Source organism: Delphinus delphis, chromosome 15 (assembly GCF_949987515.2).
Source record: "Delphinus delphis chromosome 15, mDelDel1.2, whole genome shotgun sequence".
NCBI classification, from domain to species: domain Eukaryota; kingdom Metazoa; phylum Chordata; class Mammalia; order Artiodactyla; family Delphinidae; genus Delphinus; species Delphinus delphis.
In genome coordinates, this window is record NC_082697.1 from 78054501 (window position 1) to 78068176 (window position 13676).

Consider the following 13676-nt stretch of genomic DNA (forward strand, 5'->3'; position numbering starts at 1 on the left):
GGGCCCAGCCGCTCCGCGGCATGTGGGATCCTCCCGGACCGGGGCACGAACCCGCGTCCCCTGTATCGGCAGGCGGACTCTCAACCACTGCGCCACCAGGGAAGACCCAACTGCAGCTTTTATATCCTTTGAGGTCGCTTCGAAAATGGTTAGCATATCATAGAAACAATGGGATTACCTATTAAGTAATAATACTTATTCTTAAAATATTTTAAATGTAAAATTTTTTAATTTATAAATAGTTCTTTTTAAAATAAATATTATTTCAGTTGTAGTTGAAATGAGCAGAGAGGACCTAATGATGAAATGTGTTCTCTGTAGCTCATGCCTGCCTGGTCTTGCACATACGTGAAATGACCTTCCCAGCATTGGGTTCGGGTGAATTCTTTTTTCAAAGCTCAGCTAAGGAATGGCTCCTCCGTGGAAACATCCTTCAGCTCATCCAGGCAGAGTGGGTCATGTTTCCCTCTTTGTTTCCACAGGAAATTGTGCCCACTGCTAGGGTCATATTTACTGTTACCATATTTACTGCTGTAGCACTTTATTCCTTTTACTGTCATAATTTTGTAGAGGGAATGAATAGTGTGAGAGCTGAGAGCTCCCACTCCGGGTTCAAATCCTGGCTTTGCCTATTACTAGCTGTGGAGCCGTGAGCAAGTTTTCTCTGGCGCAAAAGGAAGATAATTATAGTCTTACCTCAAAGGGTTATTATAAGCCTTCAATGAGCTAATAGCCGTCACGCGCTTAGAACAGGGCCTGGCACAGAGGCAACCCTCTGGAAGTGTGAACTCTCATTGCTACTGTCCACATTGTAATGCCCCATGTGCAGGTCTGTCTCTCCCAAGCACAGGCCTTTTGCATCTCTGATTCTTCCATTTAGAACAAAGTGAGTCAAGCAGTGCTCAGTTGTGTTTGGTGAATGCAGGTGTGCACAAGTGAGACGTTTAAAAGCTCATTTTCCACACAAATATTGTCACAATGGTGATCTCTGAGGGAGTGTGTGTGCGCTGGGGCCGGAGCTCTCTCTCCCCTGCCCGGGCATGTTCTAGCCCCCCATTCCAAGTCTAGTTCTAACTTGTATACATTACACCAGGCTTAGGAGAGGGCAAGCTCCAGGCAGCCTCAGGCACACAAAGTTCTTTTTTTTTTTAAATATTTATTTATTTGTTTGTTTTGTTGCATTGAGTCTTACTTGTGGCAGGCGGCCTCCTTAGTTGTGGCATGCAAACTCTTAGTTGTGGCATGTGTGTGGGCTCTAGTTCCTTGACCAGGGATCGAACCCGGGCCCCCTGCATTGGGATCACGAAGTATTATCTACTGCGCCACCAGGGAAGTCCCATCAGGCACGCAAAGTTGACATCAGCTAACACGCAGCCCAGAACAGAACCTGTGCACATGATGGTAACGCATCTGGGTCAGAAGCCCAGCGTGGGAAGAAACGCTTCCTTTCCAGACCCTGAGCTGCAGATACCTCCAGTTGCCTCCCCATATCTCCATATTCCCCTCTGTTTTAGTTAATTTCCTAGGGCTGCCGTGATAAAATACCATAAACTAAAAATAAAAATATCAGAAATTTATTGTCTCAGTTCTGGAGGCTAGAAGTCCAAGATCAAGGTGTCAGCAGAGTTGGTTCCTTCTGAGGGTGAGGAGGGAGCATCTGTTACAGGTCTCTCTCCTAGCTTCCTGTGGTTTACCAGTGGTCTTTGGAATTCCTTTGCTTTCACGTGGCATTCTCCCTGTGTCTCTTCACATTGTCCTCCCCTGTGCTTGTCTGTTTCTGTGTCCAAATTTCCGCTTTTTATAAGGACATTAGTCATACTGAATTAGGGCCAACCCTAATGACATCATTTTAACTTAATTACCTCTGTGATGACCCTATTTCCCAATAAGGTCACATTCTAAGGTACTAGGGATGAAGATTTCAACATATCTTTTTTGGGAGGACACAATTCAACCCATAACAGTTATGGAGAAGATTTGAAGATATTACTGTTAGAGCATTGGTAGAATTGCTATATTCTTAACCTTTGTGGGTGAAGTTGAAGCCAATGTGATATAGTATTTAAGATTTGGGGGCTACTGTTTTTTTCGCAGTTTTACTGAGATATAATTGACGTAGAGCACTGTATAAGTTTAAGGTGTGCAGCATCATGATTTGACTTACATATATTGTGAAATATTATTTGGTTTTTAAAGGGCAGAGGGATCAGCACAGATGTTCATTGCTGGGTTATCTATAATGGTCAAATAGAGGAAATATCTAAATGTCCCACAGTAGGAGGATAGTTAACTAGATGCTGATGATGAGAATGATAACCAACATTCTTCATGGCTTACTCCGTGCCAAACACTGTACCAATGACTTTATATGAAAATTACCATTTAAGTGTAAGTTATGGTTCACAACCTGATAAAGAACATCTACAAAACCCCCCACAGCTAACATCACACTTAATAGTCAGAGACTAAAAAGCTAAAATCAGGAACAAGATGACGACGGCAATTCTCACCATTGCTATTCAACTTTGGTTGTTTTTTCGTTAATTAACTAATTAATTTATTTTGGGTGTGCCGTTTCTTAGTTGTGGCATGTGGGATCTTTAGTTGTGGCATGCGAACTCTTAGTTGCGGCATGCATCTGGGATGCCCCGCCCAGGGATCGAACTGGGCCCCCTGCATTGGGTGTTCAGAGTCGTACACACTGGACCACCAGGGAAGTCCCGCTGTTCAACTTTGTACTGGACGTTCAAGCCAGGACAATTAAGCAAGAAGAAGAAATAAAAGGCTTCCAGGTCAGAATGAAAGAACTAAATTACTTCTACTTGCAGATGACATGATCATGTATATATAAAACCTAAGGAAGCCATTACACACACACACACAAACTATTAGAGCAAATGAATGAACTTAGCAAGGTTGTAGGATACAAGACCAGTATACAAAAAACATCAATTGCATTTCAATCCAGAAACGGTATTAAGAAAAGAATTCTGCTTATAACGCTAACACACATATATGGAATTTTAAAAAGTGTTACTGATGAACCTAGTGGCAGGGCAGGAATAAAGACGCAGACATAGAGAATGGACTTGAGGGCACAGCAGGGGAGGGGGAAGCTGGGATGAAGTGAGAGAGTAGAACTAACATATATACACTACCAAATGTAAGATAGAGGGCTAGTGGGAAGCTGCTGCATAGCACAAGGAGATCAACTCGATGCTTTGTGACAACCTAGAGGGATGGGATAGGGAGGGTGGGAGGGAGGTGATATGGGGATATATGTATACATATAGCGGATTCACTTTGTTGTACAGAAGAAACTAACACAACATTGTAAAGCATTTATACTCCAATAAAGATGTGAAAAAAAAAGAATTCTACTTATAACAAACTCAAAAATAATACAATATTTAGGAATAACAGTTTAAAAAGTAATGTAAGATTTGTACACTGAAGACTATAAAACATCATCAAAGAAATTAAGGAATGGGACTTCCCTGGTGGCACAGTGCTTAAGAGTCTGCTTGCCAATGCAGGGGACATGGGTTTAAGCCCTGGTCCAGCCTTGCATGGGGGAAGATCCCACATGCTGCAGAGCAAGAAAGCCTGTGCACCACAACTACTGAGCCTGCGCTTTAGAGCCCGCGAGCCACAACTACTGAGCCTGAGTACCACAGTTACTGAAGCCCACAGGCCTAGAGCCCGTGCTCTGCAACAAGAGAAGCCACTGCAATGAGAAGCCCACACGCTACAACGAAGACCAGCCCCCACTCACCGCAACTAGAGAAAGCCCGTGCACAGCAACAAAGACCCAACGCAGCCAAAAGTAAATAAATAAAGTTATAAATAACTTAATTAATTAAAAAAAGAAATTAAGGAAGACCTCAATTAATGTAAAGACATCCCATGTTCATGGATTAGAAGACAATGTTATTAAGATGATAATACTCCCCAAATTGATTTATAGATTCCAAGTGATCCCTATCAAAATCCTAACTAGCTTTTTTGAGCAGAAATTAAGAAGCTGATCCTAAGATTTATATGGAAATATAAAAGACCCAGAATAGCCAAAACAATCTTGAAAAACGAGAACAAAGTTGGAGGACTCACTACTTCCTGATTTCAAAACTTCTGTAATAGAGTGCAGTACTGGCATGAGGAGAGATATCTGTATCAGTGGGACAGCATTGACAGCCCAGAAATAAACTCTCACTTCTAGTCAATCGATCTTTGACAAGTGTGCCAAGACCAATCAATGGGGAAAAAATTGTCCTGTCAACAAATGGGACTGGTAGAGTTTTGTTTTTGTTTGTTTTTTTTTTGCTGTACACAGGCCTCTCACTATTGTGGCCTCTCCCATTGCGGAGCACAGGCTCCGGACGCACAGGCTCAGTGGCCATGGCTCACGGGCCCAGCCGCTCCGCAGCACGTGGGATCTTCCCGGACCGGGGCACAAACCCGTGTTCCCTGCATCGGCAGGCGGACTCTCAACCACTGCGCCACCAGGGAAGCCCTGGTAGAGTTTTATATATACATGCAAAAGAATGAAATTAGATGCCTATTTCACACCATGTACAAAAATTAACTCAAAATGGGACATCAACCTAAATGTAAGAGCTTAAAACTCAGTCTCAGAAGAGGGTAAATCTTTGTGACCTCGGATTAGGCAGTGGTTTCTTAGATATGACAACTAAAGCAACAAGAGAAAAAACAGATAAGTTGGTAGCCAGCCACTGGGGGAACATGGACCCCAACGTTCCCTGCCTCCAGGGATTCACACCCTGTGTTGTCCTCTTAAGTTGTACTAGGTGTGCTGTGTGATCAGCAGCAGAAGGCAGAAGTGATGATCTCAGGGGATTAAAAAGTCTGAAGCTTCTGTCTTTGGTGCTCATTTTCTCTCTTGAATCACTCTTTCTGGGGGAAGCATGGTGCCACGTTGTCAGCAGTCCTAAGGTGAGGCCTATGTGCTGGGAAACTGAAGCTGCTGTCCAACAACCATCAAGAAACTGAGGTTTGGGTTTCCCTGGTGGCACAGTGGTTAAGAATCCACCTGCCAATCCAGGGGAAACAGGTTCGAGCCCTGGTCCGGGAAGATCCCACATGCCGCAGAGCAGCTAAGCCCATGCGCCACAACTACTGGGCCTGCACTCTAGAGCCCACGAGCCACAACTATTGAGCCTGAGAGCCACAGCTACTGAAGCCTGTGCGCCTAGAGCCCGTGCTCTGCCACAAGAGAAGCCACCGCAATGAGAAGCCTGCACGGTGCAATGAAGAGTAGTCCCTGCTCGCCGCAACTAGAGAAAGCCTGTGCACAGCAATGAAGACCCAACACAGCCAAAAATAAATATATTTAAAAAAAAAGGAAAAGAAACTGAGGTTTGCCAGCAGCCATGTGAGTAAGCTTGGAGCATATTCTCCTGCCCCAACTGAACCCTTAGATGACTGCAGCCCAACCCACAGCTTGAGTGCAACTTCCTAGGAAACTCTGATCCAAAACCACCCATCTAAGCTGCTCTTAGATTCCTGACCCTCAGAATCAATATTAGATAATAAATGTTTGTTATTTTAAGCTATGAAATGTCAGGGTAATTGGTTCACAGCAATTGATAAAAGCAATAGATGCCCCTCGTTCATGCAGTAAGCCACTCTGGGTAAATCTAAACTTCAGAGACAGAAGCAACCGGCAGTAAAGGATGCATCTACAAGGACGTTTATTGCCACTGGCTTTGTTTTGGAAAATGATTCGGTATAATTATAAATTATGGTGGTACTATTCTGTAGGATGATTGTACAGCTTTTGATAGGAATCCGAAAAGATTCATGATACATCAAGTGCGGAGAAAAAGAGTTGCTGAGTTATTGGTATGGTATCTATAGTAGGCATTGCTGGATGTGTCTCCCCAATACCTGTACTCCCCTTCTTCCTTATTCACAGGCCATGTACCCAGCTTAAAAAATAAACCTTGGGACTTCCCTGGCGGTCCAGTGGTTAAGACTCCCCCTTCCAGTGCAGGGGGTACGGGTTTGATCCCTGGTTGGGGAGCTAAGATAGCACATCCTCACAGCCAAAAAACCAAAACATAAAACAAAAGCAATATTGTAAGAAATTCAATAAAGACTTTAAAAATGGTCCACATCAAAAATTCTAAAATCAATCAATCAATCGATCAATCAATCTTGATTTCTCAGCTTCCCTTGCAGCTAGGCATGACCACATGACATATTTCTGGCTAATGAGATCTATAAGCAGAAATCTACAGGAAGGAACCTCTGGGGAAAATATTGTTTTTCTTGTAGCACGTTATTATACTTTTAATCAGAGTCAGCTGGTATATGCCTGTTATCTTTTGCCTTCCTTCTCTGTCTGCCTGGAACATGGACTCAGCGAATGCAAGGCAGAGCCGTCTTGTGACCAGGGGACCAAAGTCACACTTTCAGGATGGGGAAACATAAAGAGATGTGTGCCTGAGTGGCGGCAGCAGCCCACATCAGCTAACAAAACACATTTCTTACTTAAGCCACCATTTAGGTGCCGCATGCACTCCTGATTACCGTAGGATCCATTTTCATTTAAAGGAAAAAGAAAGGGAGAAAAATTACCAGTGGATGTATGTGTGTGATGAATTATACCAGCATAAAGATGTTGAAGGATACACATGTCACCATGAACATTGACAGTTAATAGCAACGGATAAACTTGGAGGCAAAGTCGAGATTATTAAGTTTCCGTTTGTACTCTATGTTGTTGACATTGGTACAGGAAATGTTCGTTAATTTCGTGATAAAATACAATAGTGTCCCACCTTACAAAAAAAAGAGAGGAAGGGACTTCCCTGGCGGTCCAGTGGTTAAGACTCTGAGCTTCCGCTGCAGGGGGCACGGGTTCAATCCCTGCTTGGGGAACTAAGATCCTGCATGATGCGTGGTGTGGCCAAACGAAAACAAAAACAAAACAACAGAATAAAAAGGGAGAGAGGAAGAAAGAAAAAGGGTACAACACCTTCTTGGAATTACCTGTTATCACTCAGCCAGCTCAGGTTCAAGGCAAGCTGGGCCCCAGTGACTGGGCAGGTACTACAGAGAGTGTCGTGGAGCCAGGCGTGGGGAGACTGAGGAAATGGAAGATTCGGAAGAGCTCTCCAGTTTGAGCCAACACCACCAGATTCAGAGTGTTCCGCAGGCCTTGGCGTGGAGGGTGGGGCCCTAGCACTGGCAGCCTAACGAGGCAGGCACCCAGGAGATCATCAGAACCCCGCCCGGAGACAGGAGGCTCCAGGGTCAGGTGCAGCCTGGCAGAGAAGGAGAGCGGCCAGGGGTAGCTGGGGCCCGGGATCAGCGGACAACACAAGGCAGGGGTCCTGACCTGTGGCCTAGCACGGCTGTGGCCTGTAGCGCGGGCCCCAGGCTCCCCAGCGGTCCTGGCTTTCAGGAGCAGGGCTCAGTTACCTTGCCTGCTCTGGAGGCCTGGCCTTGGGGCTGGATCCCGCCGCCGTCCATGCAGCTGAGCAGGGCTGTGGCACACAGGAGCCAGGTGTCTGGACCAAATCACAAACAAAACTGTGCAGCTGACTGTGCTTGGGCTTTCCAGTGATTCTTCACTTTCTGGAGCCGTCATGGCCCTCTCTCTGTGGCACCAGGGGGTCGGGGTGAGGGCCGCAGTGCTGCTGTCCTGGCCCCACCTCCCCCGGCGCTGCCTCCCTGCTCCAGTTTCCTCTCTCGAGGCCGCCAGAAGCTTCCTGTCCCCTCCGGCTGTCTGAGCAGCTTCCTCATTTGTCTCTCGACGTCTTGCAGCGGGTGTCTGGATTGCTTCTGTGCTGAGAAAGGCGGACAGGCCGGGAGCAAACAGAGAGCCTCTGGGATTCTTCAGAGGTGCACCGTGGAAGGAATGGCAGCTCCACTTGGCGGGGCCCAGCTAGGTTCTGGGGGAGTCGGTGGAGAGAGGCCACCATTTTCCTGGACCAGGCCTGATCGCTTTGTTTCTTCCTCCATCCTCCCCCGCTCAAAGGCCGCCTTTTCTCTGCAGATAACAGAGTCTAGCTTCTAGGGGAGGTTGCCAGAAAAATACAGAAATTTGAATTTCAGATCAACACCAAATAATTACTTTTAGTGTAAGTTCTGTGTCAAATATTGCATGGGATATACATATCCTAAAGAATTATTTGGTGTTGATCTGAAAATCACATTTAACGGCGCATCCTGTATTTTTATTTGCTAAATCTGGCAACCCGATCCTCGGCTTTCAAAGTTCAAATCAGATTTCCCAGAAAGAGAACAAAAGAAAAGAAACCCATAAAAAAACAGGTGAAAAGAGCATGTGTGCGACTCCACAGCTGCCCCTCCTCAGGGTCTGGGGTTGGAGAGACCTCCCCCCCCGGGGGGGGGGGGACGAGACAGAGAGAGGCTCAGTCTGGGAGGGGGCACCCGGGTCCAATCCTTACTCAGCCACCAACTTGCTGTTGGTCACCCTGGGCAGGGGCTGGGCCTCCCTGGGCTCCCAGGCTGGCGTCTGTGGCCTCAGCACCCGTCCATTCATCACACTGGTTCTGAGAAACCCCTCCGTGTGTCAGACTCAGGCCTGGGAGAGGAGTGGGATTCCCGGCCCCTTGAGCAACTGGCCAGCAGTTGGTATGTGCAAGATACGGTCACAAAAAAGGATCCCCGTGATCCCGAAAGACGGAATTTCCTCCTCCCTCCAGATGGAGAGTGACTCAGCCCCCACTGGGCCCTGAACCTGCCCTCTTCCTGGTGCCTATGGCCACTGCAGGGACTGCCTCTGGGAAGCATCGCCTGTCATGGCACTTAGAGTACTCAGCACTGGCACGGCCATCATTGGCACAAAGCCCTCTGGGGCTACTCTCTCTGTTAGGGGAACCACTGACGGAAACCGCCCACCCTGGCCAGGCAAGATAGTAGTCACTTGCAACAGGAGGTCCTGGTAAGGAATGCGGAACTAACAAGCTACCACCAACCAGAAGAATTCGGGAAAGGTCAAAAGGAGAGAGGAGACGCTAGTCCATATGTCCTACCAACCTCCCAGAATCCTTCTCACTGAAATCCACCCTGGCTGAGTGATGTGCACGCCACCAGGAAGGACCCTGAGTCAGAGTGATTGGCCAGAGACAACCCAGTTACCATAAAACCCGAGACCGTAAGCCACGTGGCAGAGCGGTTCCCCTGGGTTCCCTGACCCTGCTGCTCTCCGCCCAGGCGCCCTTCCCAATAAAGTCTCTTCTTTGTCAGCACGTGTGTCTCCTTGGACAATTCATTTCCAAGTGTTAGACAAGAGCCCATTCTCGGGCCCTGGAAGGGGGTACCCCTACCTTCAAAATTTCTCTACAGTGGTGTAGTTTCAAGATGCTCTGGAGGGACTTGCTTTCCCTGGACCAGCTGGGTTGGGTTGGATCAAGACAAGCTTGGGTCTCCCAGATGCCCACCTATAAGTGTCCAAGGGGCTTCCGATCACCTGGGTGGGCCAGGAAGTCTTTGAATGGCAGGCTGAGGATGCTCTGGTCGATACTACGTGCTTTTTCCAGCATGGATGGATGGTGGGAAAAACGGAAGGAGAGAATTTGATTTCAATGACTAGAGAGGTCATCTAGATGCCACCACTGTCCTCCACACAGCAGTCAGAATGCTTAAAAAAATTATGTTTTTAATCATGGTAAAAAATATATAACACTCACTACTCACAAATATATAACACTCATTCAGTACACTCACAACGATGTGTAACCATCACCACTATTGCCAGAACGTTTGCATCATCCCAAACAGAAACTCTGTACCCATTAAATAATCATTCCCCAGGGAATTCCCTGGACGTCCAGCGGTAGGACTCTGTGCTTTCATTGCCGAGGGCCCAGGTTCGATCCCTGGTCAGGGAACTAAGATGCCACAGTTGTGTGGTGCAGCCAAAAAAAAAAAAATAGAAAGAAAGAATAATCCTTCCCCACTCTTTCCCCTCCCCTCCTAGCCCCTGGTAACCTCGAATCTCCTTTCTGTCTCTGTGAATTTGCCTGTCCAAATACCTTATAGAAATAGAGCCGTACACTAGTTGCCCTTTTGTGCCTGGCTTCTTTCACTCAGCATGTTTTCACGGTTCATCCCTGTTGTAGCAGGTATCAGAACTTCATTCCTTTTTGTGGCTACATCATATTCCATTGTATGGATACACTGCATTTTGCTTATCAGTTCATCTGTTGGTGGACTTCGGGTTGTTTCCACCTTTTGGCTATTGTGAATAATGTTGCAATGAACATTGGTACACAAATACCTATTTGAGTCCCTGCTTTCAATTCCCTAGGGTAACGCCTTAGCGTGGAATTGCTAGGCGAAAATGAAAATCTCCTGTGTTTCTCCTCTATTACAACATTCTGCATTTCTGGTCACCAAATGTGTGGGGTTTTTCCCACACCAACCAATTTTCAGACACCAGCTTAGTGGGTCTATAATTTAACTCAATTTTAATGCTATCTACCTGGAGATAGCATCAGATCCCACAGGTTAAGGGCTCAATTCCACAAGACTGACCCCACTTTGGATGCCAATCCTAAATCCAGGTTGTCACCTGAGCTTCTGAAGGGCTGGTGATAAATTAGAGGTTTCCATGACTCCCTTCTTGGGTTCAGTCATTTGCTAGAGTGGCTCACAGAATCAGGTTAACAATTTCCTTACTAGATTTCCAGTTTATTACAAAGGATGTTAAAGGATATGAATGAACAGCCAGATGAAGAGGTACATAGGGCCAGGTCCACAAGGGTACAGAGCACAGGGACTCCTGTCCCAGTGGAGTTTGAGGTGCGCCACCCTCCTGGCACACGGAGGCGTTCTGGTTCATCCACTTGGAAGCTCTCTGAACCCGTACCGTAGGGATTTTTATGAAGGCTTCATTACTTAGGCAAGACTGATTAAATCATTGGCCATTGGTGAGTAATTGAATCTAGCCCCCTTTCCCTCCTCAGAGTTCAGGGGGTGGGGCTGAAAGTTCCAACTCTCTAACTATAAGGCTGATTCACCTGGCAACCAGCCTCCTTCCTTAGGGGCGGTCCAAAAGTCACCGCATTAACATAAACTCAGGTGTGTTTGAAGGGCTTGTTATGAATAACAAAAGACACCTCTGTTGCTCTTATCACTTAGGAAATCCTGACAGTTTTTGGAGTTGGTACCGGGAAAACAGGTGAAGACCAAAATATATATTTATCATATCACAATATCACACTGGTCATATAATTCCATGTTTAACTTTTTGGAAAACTGCCAGATGCTTTCCCACAGAGGCTGCACCATTTCACATTCCCACCAGCAATGCAGGAAGTTTCCAGTTTCTCCACATCCTCTCCAACCCTTGCTATTTTCTGTTTTCTTTTTTATCATAGACATCCTAGTAGGTGGTACCTCATTGTGGGGTTTTTTTGGTTTTTTTTTTTTTTTTATTTTTGGCCACGCTGTGTGGCATGTGGGATTTTAGTTCCCCGACCAGGGATCGAACCTGTATCCCTTGCACTGGGAGCGCAGAGTCTTAACCACTGGACCGCCAGGGAAGTCCCCCTCATCGTGGTTTTGATTTGCATTTCCCTAATGACTAATGATGTTAAGCATCTTTTCATTAATTGATTGGCCATTTGTATATCTTCTTTGGAGAAATATCCACTCAAGTCTTTTGCCCATTTTTTACTTCGGTTGTGTGTGTTTTTGTTCTTTCTTTTTTTTTTTTTTTTTGCCGTACGTGGGCCTCTCACTGTTGTGGACTCTCCCGTTGCGGAGCACAGGCTCCGGACGCGCAGGCTCAGCGGCCATGGCTCACGGGCCCAGCCACTCCGCAGCATGTGGGATCTTCCCGGACAGGGGCACGAACCCGTGTCCCCTGCATCGGCAGGCGGACTCTAAACCACTGTGCCACCAGGGAAGCCCGTGTGTGTTTTCCGTTGAGTTGTTGGAGTTCTTTACATTCTCCACAGAGCAACCAGAGTGAGTTCTGAAGAAGCATAAATTGGAGCGTGTTGCTCCCATGACTAAATAAAACTCTTTGGCAGTGGCCAGGACACTGCGGATGAAGTCTTGCTTCTCCAGCTGCATCCCATGGCTCTCTCCCCTTCACCCACCACTCGTCACCTCCACAGAAAGAAGTCCACTTCTTCCCCAGTCCCCAACTTAGGGCCCCCATACCCTGCTCCCTCTCTCTGGAGATGTTTGTCTTCCTCCTGTTCTTTGCTTGGCTGACTCCTACTGACCTTTAAAGACTCAATTTCATCCTCGTCTCTTCCCTGGCCGACCCCAGCCTTGGTTCCTACACCTTGTCCATTTCCTTCACAGCTCTGGTCTTGTAGTTACATGTCGGCTGTTGACTTGCTTCTTGTCCATCACAGGCAGGAGGCACGAGGTCTTGGCAAAGATGCTTCATGAGTGTTTGTTTCATCACTAAATAAGCCAATGAATTGTCACTCCAATGGGCTTATGACCTTTCGAGAGGATGCTTTCTGGTCCCTTTCACCTCCTGGTCCCGACAGCCAACTCAAGAGGTTCACAAATCTACTGAAGACACAGCAGGTAACTCCCCCAACCTCTGCAGTCTCTGCCCATTTTCCAGATTCACTTCAAGCCATTCTCTTCATTGGGATCCAGGGAACCAGGTGCTTAGGCCCTGAGGATGTCTGAGGTCTGGAGAGCAGGAAGTCCCTCAGGGGATGAGGCAAGAGTGTGAGCCTCCCAGAGTCCTTAGAAACACCTCCTCTGAAAGGAGGTGGGGTTAGTAGCAAAGCAGAGAGAGAGAAGGAAGGAGGCAGAAGCAAAGGGAGCAGAAGCAGCCTGGGGTACTCCCTGGCGGCCCAGTGCTTAGGACTCTGCACTTTCACTGCTGCAGGCATGGGCTCGATCCCTGGTCGGGGAACTAAGATCCTGCAAGCCGAGTGGCATGGCCAAAAAAAAAAAAAAAAAAAGCAGCCTGCAGCTGCAGGGCTGGCTGACAGCAGAGCAGGGCAAGCTCTTGGAGAAGGAGAAAGGGTCAGAGACCTCCCCCCCCAAAAAATGAGGCTTCAACAAACTACCGAATGGGAGAAAATATATGCAAATCACATAGCTGATAAGGGGTTAATATCCAAGATGTATAATGAACTCACACAACGCAAGAGCAAAAGGCAAACAATGGGCAGAGGAAGTAAGTCAGAAAGGGAAAGACAAATATCATATGATATCACTTATATGTGGCATCTAACAAAACAATGATACAAATGAACTTTTTTACAAAACAGAAACAGACTCTCAGATCTCGAAATCAAACTTATGGTTACCAAAGGGGAAACATGGGGGGAAGTGATAAATTAGGAGATTGGGATTAACATAGACACAGTACTATATATAAAATAGGCAACTAACAAGGACCTACTGTATAGCAGGGGGAACTCTACTCAATATTCTATAATAACCTATACGGGAAAAGAATCTGAAAAAGAATGGATATATATATATAACTGATTCACTTTGCTGTACACCTGAAACTAACACAACATTGTAAATCAACTATACTCCGGAAAAAAAAAAAAAGGGCAGAGGATCTCAATAGACACTTTCCCAAAGAAGAGGTGCACATGGCCAATAGGTACATGAAAAGGTGCTCAAAATCACTGATCATCAGGGAAATGCAAATCAAAACCACAATGAGATACCACCTCACACCTGTT